This window comes from Nelumbo nucifera, chromosome 1, assembly GCF_055504915.1.
Source record: "Nelumbo nucifera cultivar China Antique chromosome 1, China Antique-T2T, whole genome shotgun sequence".
Lineage (NCBI taxonomy): Eukaryota > Viridiplantae > Streptophyta > Magnoliopsida > Proteales > Nelumbonaceae > Nelumbo > Nelumbo nucifera.
The window spans coordinates 156,368,982-156,381,058 of NC_142649.1; the positions used below are offsets into that span (position 1 = coordinate 156,368,982).

General features: G+C 37.4%; 1 pseudogene across 1 annotated transcript; it reads right to left on the reverse strand.

Moving 5' to 3' along the window:
* Positions 1-4,503: 4,503 nt before the first annotated feature.
* Positions 4,504-11,326, reverse strand: LOC104602760 (cytochrome P450 71A1 pseudogene; annotated as a pseudogene). The gene is made up of 5 exons (XR_016082940.1): positions 11,291-11,326; positions 8,168-9,056; positions 6,989-7,912; positions 6,292-6,659; positions 4,504-5,022 (listed from the first exon to the last, which is right to left on the reverse strand). The product of XR_016082940.1 is annotated as a cytochrome P450 71A1 pseudogene (transcript).
* Between the last annotated feature and the right edge of the window lie 751 nt (positions 11,327-12,077).

A 12,077-nucleotide genomic window follows, 5' to 3' on the forward strand; every position in this document is an offset into this window, starting at 1 on the left:
CCAAGCGTCACCTAAATGTCTAAAAATTGGCCCCCATTTTTATATTGTGTGTATTATTCTTTTTAAGACCTTAATGTTTTTCTTCTTTTTTGTCGTCCGTTTTAATTTGCACGACTCATCATCAATGGCAGTAGTGGCTGATTTCAGCGAACGAAGAAACTCTTATTGGATTCACTGTACTGTCGAAGACATTTGAATTGAGATTCTTTCCAAATTGTGGAATCGTGTTAAACGGAGAGTCCTCCCACGTTTCTCCTCTTTTGTTCATGTTCTGTTTTTCTTTTGGCTCTGTTTGGAAGGGATACAAATACAAATATGTAGTGTAAATCCTTATATTTTGTATTATTTTCTATATAGTATTTGTATTCCTTCCAAACGGAACCTAAGTTTTTTTCTTATATTCCTTTCCACTATATTCTAGAATATTCGAACTATTTGTCGGTTATAATTAAATTGACGTGGCAATACAAGTTGGCAAAGTTGGTTAATCTAAATCTGTATATATATATATATGTATGTATCAATTTACATACGAATACACTACGGTTTTCTTCTCATTTTAATTTCTGTTATGTTTGTCATGGTATCAGAGCTCCGATCACCGCGGGGTTGTTGCTGCTACGATTTCATTTTTTTCCTGCAAATTTTTGGTTGATTCCAATCGTCCTTTCATCTCTGGTGATCTTGATCCCCCTGAATTCTTGATCTCCGGCAAGCTTGTTTTTTTCTTGCATTTCTTTGACAATCTTTGTTTTCTGTCATGGCTTCAAATCTCAATCCTGAGTTCCCATACTACCTTCACCCCTCAAAAAATCCGGGGACTCTGTTGATTTCTTGTCTCCTGACAGGTGAAAATTATCCCACCTGGTATTGAGCTATGCGGAATGCATTCCGGGTGAAGTATAAATTTGCCTTTATCAATAGTAAGCTGCAATGACTTAAATTTTCCATAGCTGGACGAACTTGGGACATGCAATTCCATGGTGATTTCATGAATCTTTAACTCCCTAGTTTGACAACTCCACAGCAGCATTGTGTATGCTAATACGACCAAAAGATATTTGGCATGATTTTGAAGAAAGATTCGCACAAGGAAATGCCAAAATTACCCTCTATATATAAAAGTGTGAATTTTATATGAAACTTTTTTTTTTTGAACTAAAATTACCCTCTTTTCTTTTGTTTGAGAAAGGGTGTAAAAGTCATTTATTATAGTTTTAATGCGAGATTTAATGAATTTTATAATGGTCATATTTGTGTAGTTAATCCATCTCTAGTTGTAAAGGTTGAAAATGTAACTTCAATTATTTAATCTATCTCTAATTGTCACCATGTTCACTGATCATTGTTGCATAACCATTTTGCTTTGAGAAGGAGGAGAAGGAGAAGAAGAAGTCGTCGACGGCTATCTCCATGTTCATCGCACTGCCACTACAACACCGTTTGCCCTCTTCTTACATCTCTCTCATATCCTAGATCATTTGCTTCATTGGTGATTTGGTGTATCTTAGATTTTAATATAAGATCGGTGTTTAATCTCTCATCTCCTGCAAGGATGTTTTGATTTCTTCATTGGAGTTGCATTTTTTTTCTTTTGCTGTTACAACTTAAAAAGAATCACAGAAATGAGAAAACTCAAAATCAAAATAGAAAAACTAAAAACCCTAACTAATTTTGGCCATCAGGAATAATTGAACAAGATTATGAGATATAAATTTTTTTTTTCAATTATTTTATTTTCTAAATTCCATTTTAAAATAAATAAAAACTGGAATTAGTTTGAAAGCGACACGAGAACCATTAATTGGGTCAAACATTTTAATGGTTAAACTGTCTGGGTTAACGGTTCTCTAACCATTTTAATAGCTTTTTGTAAAGTAGAGGTTTAGGGCCAAAATGGAAACGGTGACTTAACCGGTTCCTGGGCCAAAATGGTTCAACCATTCAGTCTGGTCTAGTTTTTAAAGCAGTGACTAAAATACTTATTTTTGAGTTTAGTCTCAATTTAATTGTGAGGTTTAAATTATAAATTGAATTACTACTTTTTTCATCATTCCCTCTGTTTAAGTTTTACATATTTTTTGGTAAATGGACAAAAAGAAAAAAATACAACAAAAAAGATAAAACACTACAAAAAGAAGAATTTAGCCAAGTAGGTAGGCATGTCAATGATACTTGAAACTTCACAACTCAATTTGATTTATCACATATTTGGATGAGGTGTTTATGTAATAAGATTTGAATTTTGCAATTTGCATCTAATTAATAATAAAAAACAAGAAAAATATAAAAACAAAAAAAAACATTTATAGAAAATTTTGGATATATCATTACTATAATTATTATCATCTAGAATTCCCATGTGCATACTTACTAGTATCTATAAAAGTACGAATAGATGTGATTGCAACAGAGTAGTATGGCTTGGAAGAGTATTCTGAATACAATGATATATTATTACTATAATTATCATCATCTAGAATTGTCACGTGCAAATCATGTGCATACTTTCTACTATCTAGAAAAGTACGAATATATGTGATTGCAACAGAGTAGTATGGCTTGGAAGAATATTCTGAATACAATCCCAATTCTTTTGCTGATCTATTAGGTCTTTGACCAACAGATGCTTATTCCTTTTTTTCGGGTAGGCCAGTAAGAGCATAGAAATTTTCTTGTTCTTGGATCCATGGGTAGTCGCAGACAATTAGATCGGAGTGTTTGTAGACTTTTACACCAATGTAAGGATACAGTATCACCCCAATATCGAATGAACAAACAGATACCTTTCTTTGGATGAAATCAATGAATGAAATCTTCTCAGCAAAGAAATTCTGTGGCTCCTTGTGGGAAAATCAGCAGCTTGATCTCTTAGCTGGAGTCAAATGGGATAAATATATCTGGAAACTAAAAATCCCCTCAAAATTCAAACTCTTCTCCTGGAGGCTTCTCAGGAACTTTGTCCTATGCAGATCAGACTTGGTGGCCAGGGGGATAACCAACCAAAGTATCTGTATTGTTTGTGAGAGTGAACCTGAAGAGGTCAATCACCTTTTTTTTTCTCCTGTCCCCTTGCCAAAGCCATCATCTTTGCTAGTCCCTAGTCAATTAATTTCCCTCAAAATTTAGGAAGTTTTGTTTTTGAACTTTTTGGCAGAAAAAAAATACCCGGATAAAATCCTTCTTGAGAAAATTATTTCTTGGCTTGCTATAGCTTGGTATTTCATCTGGATTTCAAGAAACAATTTTTTGTTCAAGGGAGAACAAATAAGCCCATCAAAACTTTTGAGGCAAATCCATCAAGCTGTTCAAGAATTGGCAAAATTCTTCTCTTAACTCTGAGCACTTGAGCAGGAACCCCCTTTAGATCACCTTCCCCTAGACAGTCAAGAATCCAAGTAACCACCACCAAATAAAAGAAAGTTCAATTCATATTATTTGTGACGGGGGCACTCTTGCAAATAATCAAGGAACTTATGGAATAATTGTTCTGGATGAAAATTTTAACTTCCTGTGTGCTTTGGGTAACAAAATTGATTTTGTCTGTAGTCCAATGGAAGCTGAATGCAAAACAGTTCTGCAAAGCCTTCTTTAGAAAAACAGAATGGATGGACAAGCCTCACGGTTTTCTCATATGCCAAAGCAGTTGTTGAAGGAATCAGAGGATCCCTGGAGCATTTTGATTGGAAATTGCATCACTACTTAGACCAGTTTAAAAGATCTTTTTTGTTATTTTGACTCTGTAAATGTTGTGTAACAGAATGTTATTTTGATTGTGCAATTACCAAATTTAGGAGTTTGGATCTGCTATAGCCACTTTGCTGTAGTTATTGCAGTATACCCAAATACCCAATAGTTGAACCTTAAAATAAAATAAATTTGACAAAATAAGGCATTGAACCGTGTAAGTTTAACCCTACAACCATTTGTTCTCTTATTCAAAATTGCTCCATCTCTGTTGCCACTTCAGACGCTTCCCCACCTTTCAATCTCCTTATATATATATATATAGTTATAACCCGGATATAGGTAGATAATTATTTTCTTCTGCTCTCTTCTCATACTTCCTCCTCCTTCGCCCATCCCATTTCTCTTTCACAGATAGAAGTTGATTTTTGATATTCTCACCCACCAGTGAAGATCATGATGCCATTGCTTCTATGAGCATTTTGATTGATCGTTTAGATCTATAACTCTAATAGAAGATAAAAACAGGGTCAAAGTAATATTTCCCATGATAAAGAATAACTAAGGTGATATGATCTTATATGTTATTTGTGAAATCATATTTGGTACTAATATGACTACATTATTAACCTCATCACTGATTTGCTATATATCACGGATCTGTTTCATTCCCATATTTGAACCTTACAATACTAAAGGTTCCAAAGCCACTTCTCTCAATCCTTAAAGGTCATTGTTCTTGATTATCTACTAGGAAGGATAAAAGAGCATATATGTGAACAAGTTGCCCAAGCAACAAAGAAGTAAAATATGATATGGAGAAGAAAATGGGAAAAGGGCCCTGTTTGGCAATGTTCCCACATGTTCCTGTTCCAGAACAAGTATTTTATTTATTGCTCTTCAGGAGTAACAGATACGTTTGGCAAATTGTTTTTCGAAAACAAATTTTTGTTCTACAGGAACAGAAATAACATTTGGATGATCAAACTATTTCTTAACATCAGTTTTGCAAATCCACCCACATATCCAAACCCATGTGCTTAAGTAACTTTTCAAATTCCCTATACACCAATCTCAGCCTGTTAAATTTGTTTTTAAACTGCATGTCTGAATAATCATTACCAATCTTCTCATGAAATTGCTTCCTAATCACATTCCAACCAGCTTTGTTGAAGGTTGTGGTTGGTTGGTTTCTCTTCTTGAACTCTTCGTGCATCAAGGTGATCGATGAATACCCTCTCGTCTCTCACACTCCATCTTGCTACACCATAACGTGTCCTTTTCATCATTAGCCTGACTTGTAGCAATCTCTTTCCCCTTTTGACTTGATGCCATCTGTTCGTAAACCCATCACATATCACTCCACAATTCTAAAAACATTCTAATAGAGAAGTTACAACACGACATGCCAAAAACTATCATAGAAATGTTACAAAAAATCCAATAAATTAACTAATAACATAAAGTTTTGACTCTTTTGTCCACCAATACCAGCTTATCTCACTAAATATTCTGCATAACAAAGAAGAAATACCCATTACTTGATCCTTGCCCATCACCCAATGTTGGTTCTAGTTATTGGAGTCTTGGAAGGGGTAGAATGGTATTCTTCTAACCTTTGGCATCATCTTATTTCAGTCATTATGATCAGATAATCAAAAAAGAAAAAAAGAGAGAGAACTGAAATCCCCATCAGCTGAGAACAAGTTTCGGTCATGATGGGTGTGAGAGCTTATTCCATTTGATTTCCATCAGCTTGTTTTAGTAATTATAATCAACTTTCAGTTGATAATCAGCAAAAAAAAAAGAAGAGAACTGAAATCCCCATCAGCTAAAATCAACTTTTGGTCATGATGGGTGTGGGAGCTTGTTCCATCTGATTTGTATCATCTTGTTTCAGTCATTATAATCAACTTTCAATTGATAATAAAAAAAATTGAAATCTGAAATCCCCATCAGTTGTAATCAACTTTCAGTCATGATGAGTGTGGGAGCTCTAAAATCAACAAATAGCATACTTGTTTTTTGTATAGAACTTAATCCATCAAACTAAAAATTTTAACCTTTGGCTTCTTTATTTGTTACCAATACCATACTTGCTTCTTTAATATGAGCTGTCAATTCCCAATCCTATGTTTTCATTCATATAGATATGCTATTCCTTTATTATTTTATCTATTTTTATTTTTTTTTCAAATTTAAAATATTCATCCTGCATCAAATTGATAATAGAATACATAACAAAAGGCATAACAATCCAACACATGAACAAAGGTTCATAACACATAACAAAGGACAATCTTCATGATATTCAACATATAACAAAACACACTGATGGAATTAGAGAAGAAACTCCACCCATTGGGCATAACATATAACCATTGATGAATTAGAGAAGAAACCACACCCATTCGGCATAACAATTAACAAATGCAAACAAAATAATATAAGAAAAACAATTTCAGATTGCATCGGTTAGAGATGGTTTATAATTCATCTTTGAATTGGGAGCAAAAACGATTTTAGGTGAATCTGGCAGGAGAAAAGGCGGGTTTAAAACAGAGCACACAATACAAAACCAGGTACGGTGATGAAACAACATACCTACTGACGCGTTCCTAACTGGAAATGTCACCGGTTCTTTCTACCATTCGCTCGTTGTCCGGTTGGAGCCAAGGGAGTCTCTCCTTCATCTGAGATTTGTAGCAGCAAGTTGGAGGAGTTCATTGCCGAACAAAAATGTTTGGTAGGGCTTTTTTCTATCATTTAGTGCGAAATGCCCAAAATACCCCTTCTCTCACGTGGGAGTCGTTAGCATGTATTCGTTAATAGGGGTTAACGTTGTGGGAACCACACATTCCCTAGGAATACATTCTTTGGGTGCATTGATTTTTCACTCCCAAAAAACACATTCTTTGGATGTCGTTCTCATGCGAGAATACCTTTTTTTTTATGTTTTTCTTGTACCAAACCTGCGAAACATTCCCGTGGAACGTTGTCAAACAGGGCCCAAGGGACCGGTTTATAGTTCTCCAATTTTCTTTTAATTTCTAACAGGATTAGAAGAAGATAACTGGATGATCAGGGTTCAAATCTTGAAAACAGTCTCTTTGTGTATTTGCTGGGTAAGGCCATTGAGCTAACTGTTTTTGCCATAGCAAACGAGGTGGCTGGTGATGTAGAACAACCCTAAAGCTGCCAATCTTCTTAATTTGCCGAAGTTTATGCAATTGCATAGAGAATTAGAGATAAATACAAACTAATTATCTTGAACTATTCAAACTATGGAGAGAAGAATTACCTTTTTAAATAGTACAGAATTATATAGTACTTCAATCGTTGAATTCCCACATGGATTTTGTAATTCATTACCAATACATAAAATACCAAATCATAGCTCAGTTGATCCTATGGCACAGGATGTCTCATGGTGTTTGCTCCACCATTAAACTGAGGAACATCCGAACATCCATCAAGCAGAAGCACTAAAAGCTTTCTTATGTTTGAATGATGAAGTAGTTTAACATTTGCACGGAAAACAAAGAATAGTTGGAAGATAAATCCCAACACTCATATCGAGGTTCTTGTCATTAATTTCATTCAGAGAAATGAAACTTTGGAACAAGATGAAGAGGATTCTTTTTGTGAACTGTGATTCCAAAATCTTCATCAACGTCCAGGTCCTCCATTTTTGTGTTGCCTGCAGGCAACTCCCAATCAAACCAATATAAGAGGTTGGCAAGAATTAGCTCAATTGCTGCCAAACCAAAAGGTATTCCAGGACAACCCCGTCTCCCTGCACCAAAAGGAAGGAAGTGAAAGTCCTGGCTCTGAAAATCGACTGGGTTGTTCATAATTAATCTCTCTGGAGTGAACTCTTCTGGGTTCTCCCACAGTTTGGGGTCTCTTTGGATTGCCCGGACAAACATTGATGAAAACTCTGGTTTTAGGTGAGATATGATAGCCATTGACATTGGTAGCTCTAATGGACTCTCTTGGAACCAAAAAGGGAGAAGGAGGATGTAATCTTAGAGTCTCTTTGATAACAGCTTTTAAATAAGCCATTTGAGGAATGTCATCTTCTTCAAACTTGGATTTCTTACCCACAGCACGTCTAACTTCTTCTTGGGATTTTCTCATCACTTTAGGATTCCTGACGAGTTCGGCCATGCTCCATTCCACAGTAATGGCCGTTGTATCACTTCCACCAATAAACATGTCCAGTGAATAAGTAGTGGGAACATGATATATAATCAGCAAATTAGATAAGAAATATATATTATGTGGAGGGCAAAAGCCAAAAGGTTTGTTTAAAAGTAAAAATGAGTACAAAATTGCATTTGTAGGTCGACGCATGGATCAATTTCTAAATGATATATAGAACAATTCGAGAAATTAAAGGAGGCCTAAGCTGAGAAGATGAAACCAGTGTGCTTAATTAATATTTGGTGGTTCAGAAACAGAAATGAATATTACCAACATGATTGCTTTGATGTTGTCTCGAGTGATGGGGATATCGAGCGTTGAAATCTTCTGAGCTTGGAGCAAAATATCCAGAAAGTCTTCTTCATCCCTCTGGTCCTAACTTCTTTGATCATCAGTAGTACTAACATGATCTCTGATCACTTGATCCATGAGTTTTATCCAACTCTTGAGACGTCCTACTTAGCTTCCCATCCAATCCGGTGACTGTATCGATCCATCCAAAGTAGGGGAAGAAATCCCGAACACTAAACATTCCCAAAAGTGACATTACCTCCCTCGTCAAATGCCCAATCCGTCTGCTATCATCATCCTCTGCTTCAAACTTGCTACTGAAAGCAGCTCTAGAAATCAAGTTATGGGATAGATGGGAAGTAACTCGCTTAGATTAACTGAGCTACGTAATTGGCAGGAGTGAGATATCTTGTTGATCAAAAGAGCAACCTTTTCTTCCCTTGTGAATGACTGCACTCTCTTGGCGCTGAGGAGTTGGAGGACAGATATCTTCCTCACCTGTCTCCAGTACTCACCATAGGGTGCAAACCCACGTCGGTGCAGCAATAGAGAAGCGTCCGTGCAGCAGTTGTAACAGGCCTATTTGCAAAGTTAATATCTTGGGTCTTAGAGATCTCCACAGACATGTCTGCAGAGGAAACGACCAGCACCAGGACACTGCCCAAATGCAATAGCATGAGTGGCCCATACTTCTGAGACAGGGCCTTGAGAGAGTGGTGTGGGAGTACTTCAAGTCGGTGAAAATTGCCGATGATTGGAATCCCCGGAGGAGACGGTGGCAACTTGACCGAACACCTCCGGAGTCTGAACAGGCAGACAAAAGAGAAGAGGAAAAGAAGAGGGAGTGACAAGAGAGGAAACCGAATTCCTTGCTACTCCGCCATTGATTTGTTTGGCGGGTAGAGAGTTGTGGGCATAAATTCGATGGGGAGCGGTATACTGGTAAGATGCACCACTCACCTCCTCTGTTTTTAGATGGTGTCAAATTGATGAAATTATGACAAATCAAAACCATTGCCCAATTATAGGCTTGTACAAAAAGTTGTTGGACTGCTTAAATCTCGAGATAAGAAAGACGAGATGGGATTTTGTCCTCACAAAAATTTGTCGTTACACTTCCGTCACAACATTTCAGCCACTAAATCTATATTTATATGTTTTTATTGACGGGGAGATGTGATGATGAGATTTTAGTGTTTTACAAATAGTTGGATTATTGCGCAAAACCGAGAACGAAAGACACTCAAAAATGGGGGTGTAAACGATATTGGAAAATCAGTTTGAATTCAAGATTTGATATATTTCGTTTTGGATTATTCAAATATTATTAACGTACGATCGAATTTGAATAACACTTCTTTACCTATTAACTTTAAATAAATACAAGCAGCCACATTGCCGGCCTTTAATCGGAATTGATAAACCTGGTAGTCAATCAGGTGTTATTTATCAAAATTCATGTATGGGTTTTGATTGGTCAAAACTTTTCTCATATCATACCTTTTCTGCATCATAGATTTTCCCTATGTTTTAATCTATCTATATCTATATCATATTATAAAGCTATTAGTCCCACATCAGCATCCTTTTCCTTCTCCTTTTCCCCCCTACTCTCATCTCTCCTTTCGCATCTATCCCTTCTTAGCTGTCTCATTCTTTCTTTTACCCTATCCAGTCATTTCATTAGGCCACATGGCAAGTCTCTCAACAATCTCTTTTCTTGTCTATTTGTTGATTTTCTTTCCTTTTTTTTAACACATCCCAATTGGATTTACTTCATTTTGTGGAGTGTTAATTTTTTCTGGAAAACATCATCCACTAAACACTTTCTTCTCCCAAAATAAGTTTCTCCTTTATATTATCAACAATTTTTTCCCAAACAAAATTTCTCACTTGCCGTGTTTCACTCTAGCTTAAAGCAGTTTGTTTGTAGTAAAGTTCGAGCCAAGCTCGAACTTCTAAGCTCAAGCTCAAGACTCTAATTTGAATTGCGCTCAACCTAAACAACACCTCGATCACTGAGGGAGACCTCGGCTCAGCACCTCGGTCACTCAGGGAAATCTTGGCTTTTCATTTTGATAATTGAGGGAGGCCTCAGCTCGGCACCTTGTCAATTAAGGGAAAGCTTAGCTCGACACCTCTTCTACTAGGAAAACCTTAGCTCGACACTTCAGTAGCTGAGGGAGACCTCGGTTTGGCACCTTGGCAATTGAGGGAGACCTTGGCTCGGAACCTCGGTTCGACACCTCAACTGCTTGGGAGACCTACAATCAAAAGTAGCCAAGCTCAAACTTCCAAGTTTTTAAATAAAGTCGAGCTTGAGCTCAAGTCTCTAATTCAAATCAAGCCCGAGCCTCATAGTTTATGAGCGAGCCCCCTGAAATGTGTACATAAGAAGGCCTCAGAATGAGGAAAACGGAATCTAATAGTATTTTTTGCCTTTTTTTCTTAGAAATTACAAGAATGCCACTCTCTACCAACTATCTCTCTTTTGCTTTTTTTTGTCTTTTAAATTACAAGAATGCCACTCTCTCCTACCAACTCTCTCTCTTTTTCTTATAAATTACAAGAATACCATTTGTCTCCCTCAACTGCTGAAGGGTCGAGCAGAGGTTTCCCTAGCAGGCGAGGTGTCGAGCTAAGGTCTCCCTTAGTTGACAAGGTGCCAAGCTGAGGTCTCCTCAATTGTCGAGGTGCTGAGCCAAGATCTCCCTTAGTGACTGAGATGCCGATTCGAGGTCTCCCTCCATTGCATGTGACTTGTCGCCCTTGAGTCCTCTGGGATCACGTTGCTTGACCAATAGAGTTGGCTCCCGCCCTACCCACTTCGGAGACAACCGGATAAGCTTTATTCCTTTATGCGGAAACCATCTCCAAGCGTGGTGGGCCTATGAAACACGTCCTCCCAAAGATCTCGGACGTGCTACATGAAACTCATGACAACCTGTGTTTACATAAAGTCACCCCCTTCAACTAGAGGAGGTACCCACGATTTAACTCTCAAACATGTGAAATCGTGGGTACCTCCTCAAAGTACGAATTCTTCAAACATGTGAAATCCACACGTGTCACAAGTGACTCCTTCACCACGCCATCAAACACCTACCATCATGCCATCAGAGTGCCTACAGCGTGTCTTCATGGTGTCATCATGTGTGTCATGGGTGGGCTATGTATGTATCTTGTAAGGGGGGACCGCCAATGGTGTTATTGTAATTACTTAGTATGATTTTCCACTCTTTTGAGGTTTTCTTATGTCATTCCCCCAAAACTTAACGTACTCTTTGAGGGGAGGTAGGTAGTCGAGTGAATCAGTAGCGTATAAAGGTTAAGCACAAGATCCTCTTGACACTGAACTGTATGCTTGTGCTTGCCATCTATTAATGCAATACAAATAGCCTTCTGCTAATTCGTGTGCTATTTTGTTGCCTTTTTGTATATATTAACTTTATTGCTTAGGCTTATTCGTCGCATTCAAGTGTCGCATGGGGCCTCAACGATTAACCCACTGACACATGGGCAATAAATTTGACACTGAAGAGAAGTAATTAGTTATTCATATTTCTCTTAAGAGTGATAATTATTCACCCCGAGATGGTTGAATAATTAAGTAGGGGCGGCTTCCGTATTTGTCACGGTGAGAGTGTGCAAGTGCAACACGTCTTCTTTTGTTTCTTTGCAAGAGCTAGTTTAGAGAGCAATATTTATTGATTAGGACCATTTGCCGACCTCTGACCTTATCCTTGACGCTTGGAGCACACCAGTACTCCAATGGCCGAGCAACAAGTAATTCTGTTGCCTCTTTTGTCACTCCCTCTTCTTCTCCTCTTCTCTCTTGTCTTTCTATTCAGACTCCGGAGATGTTCGATCAAGTTGCCACCGTCTCCTCCGAG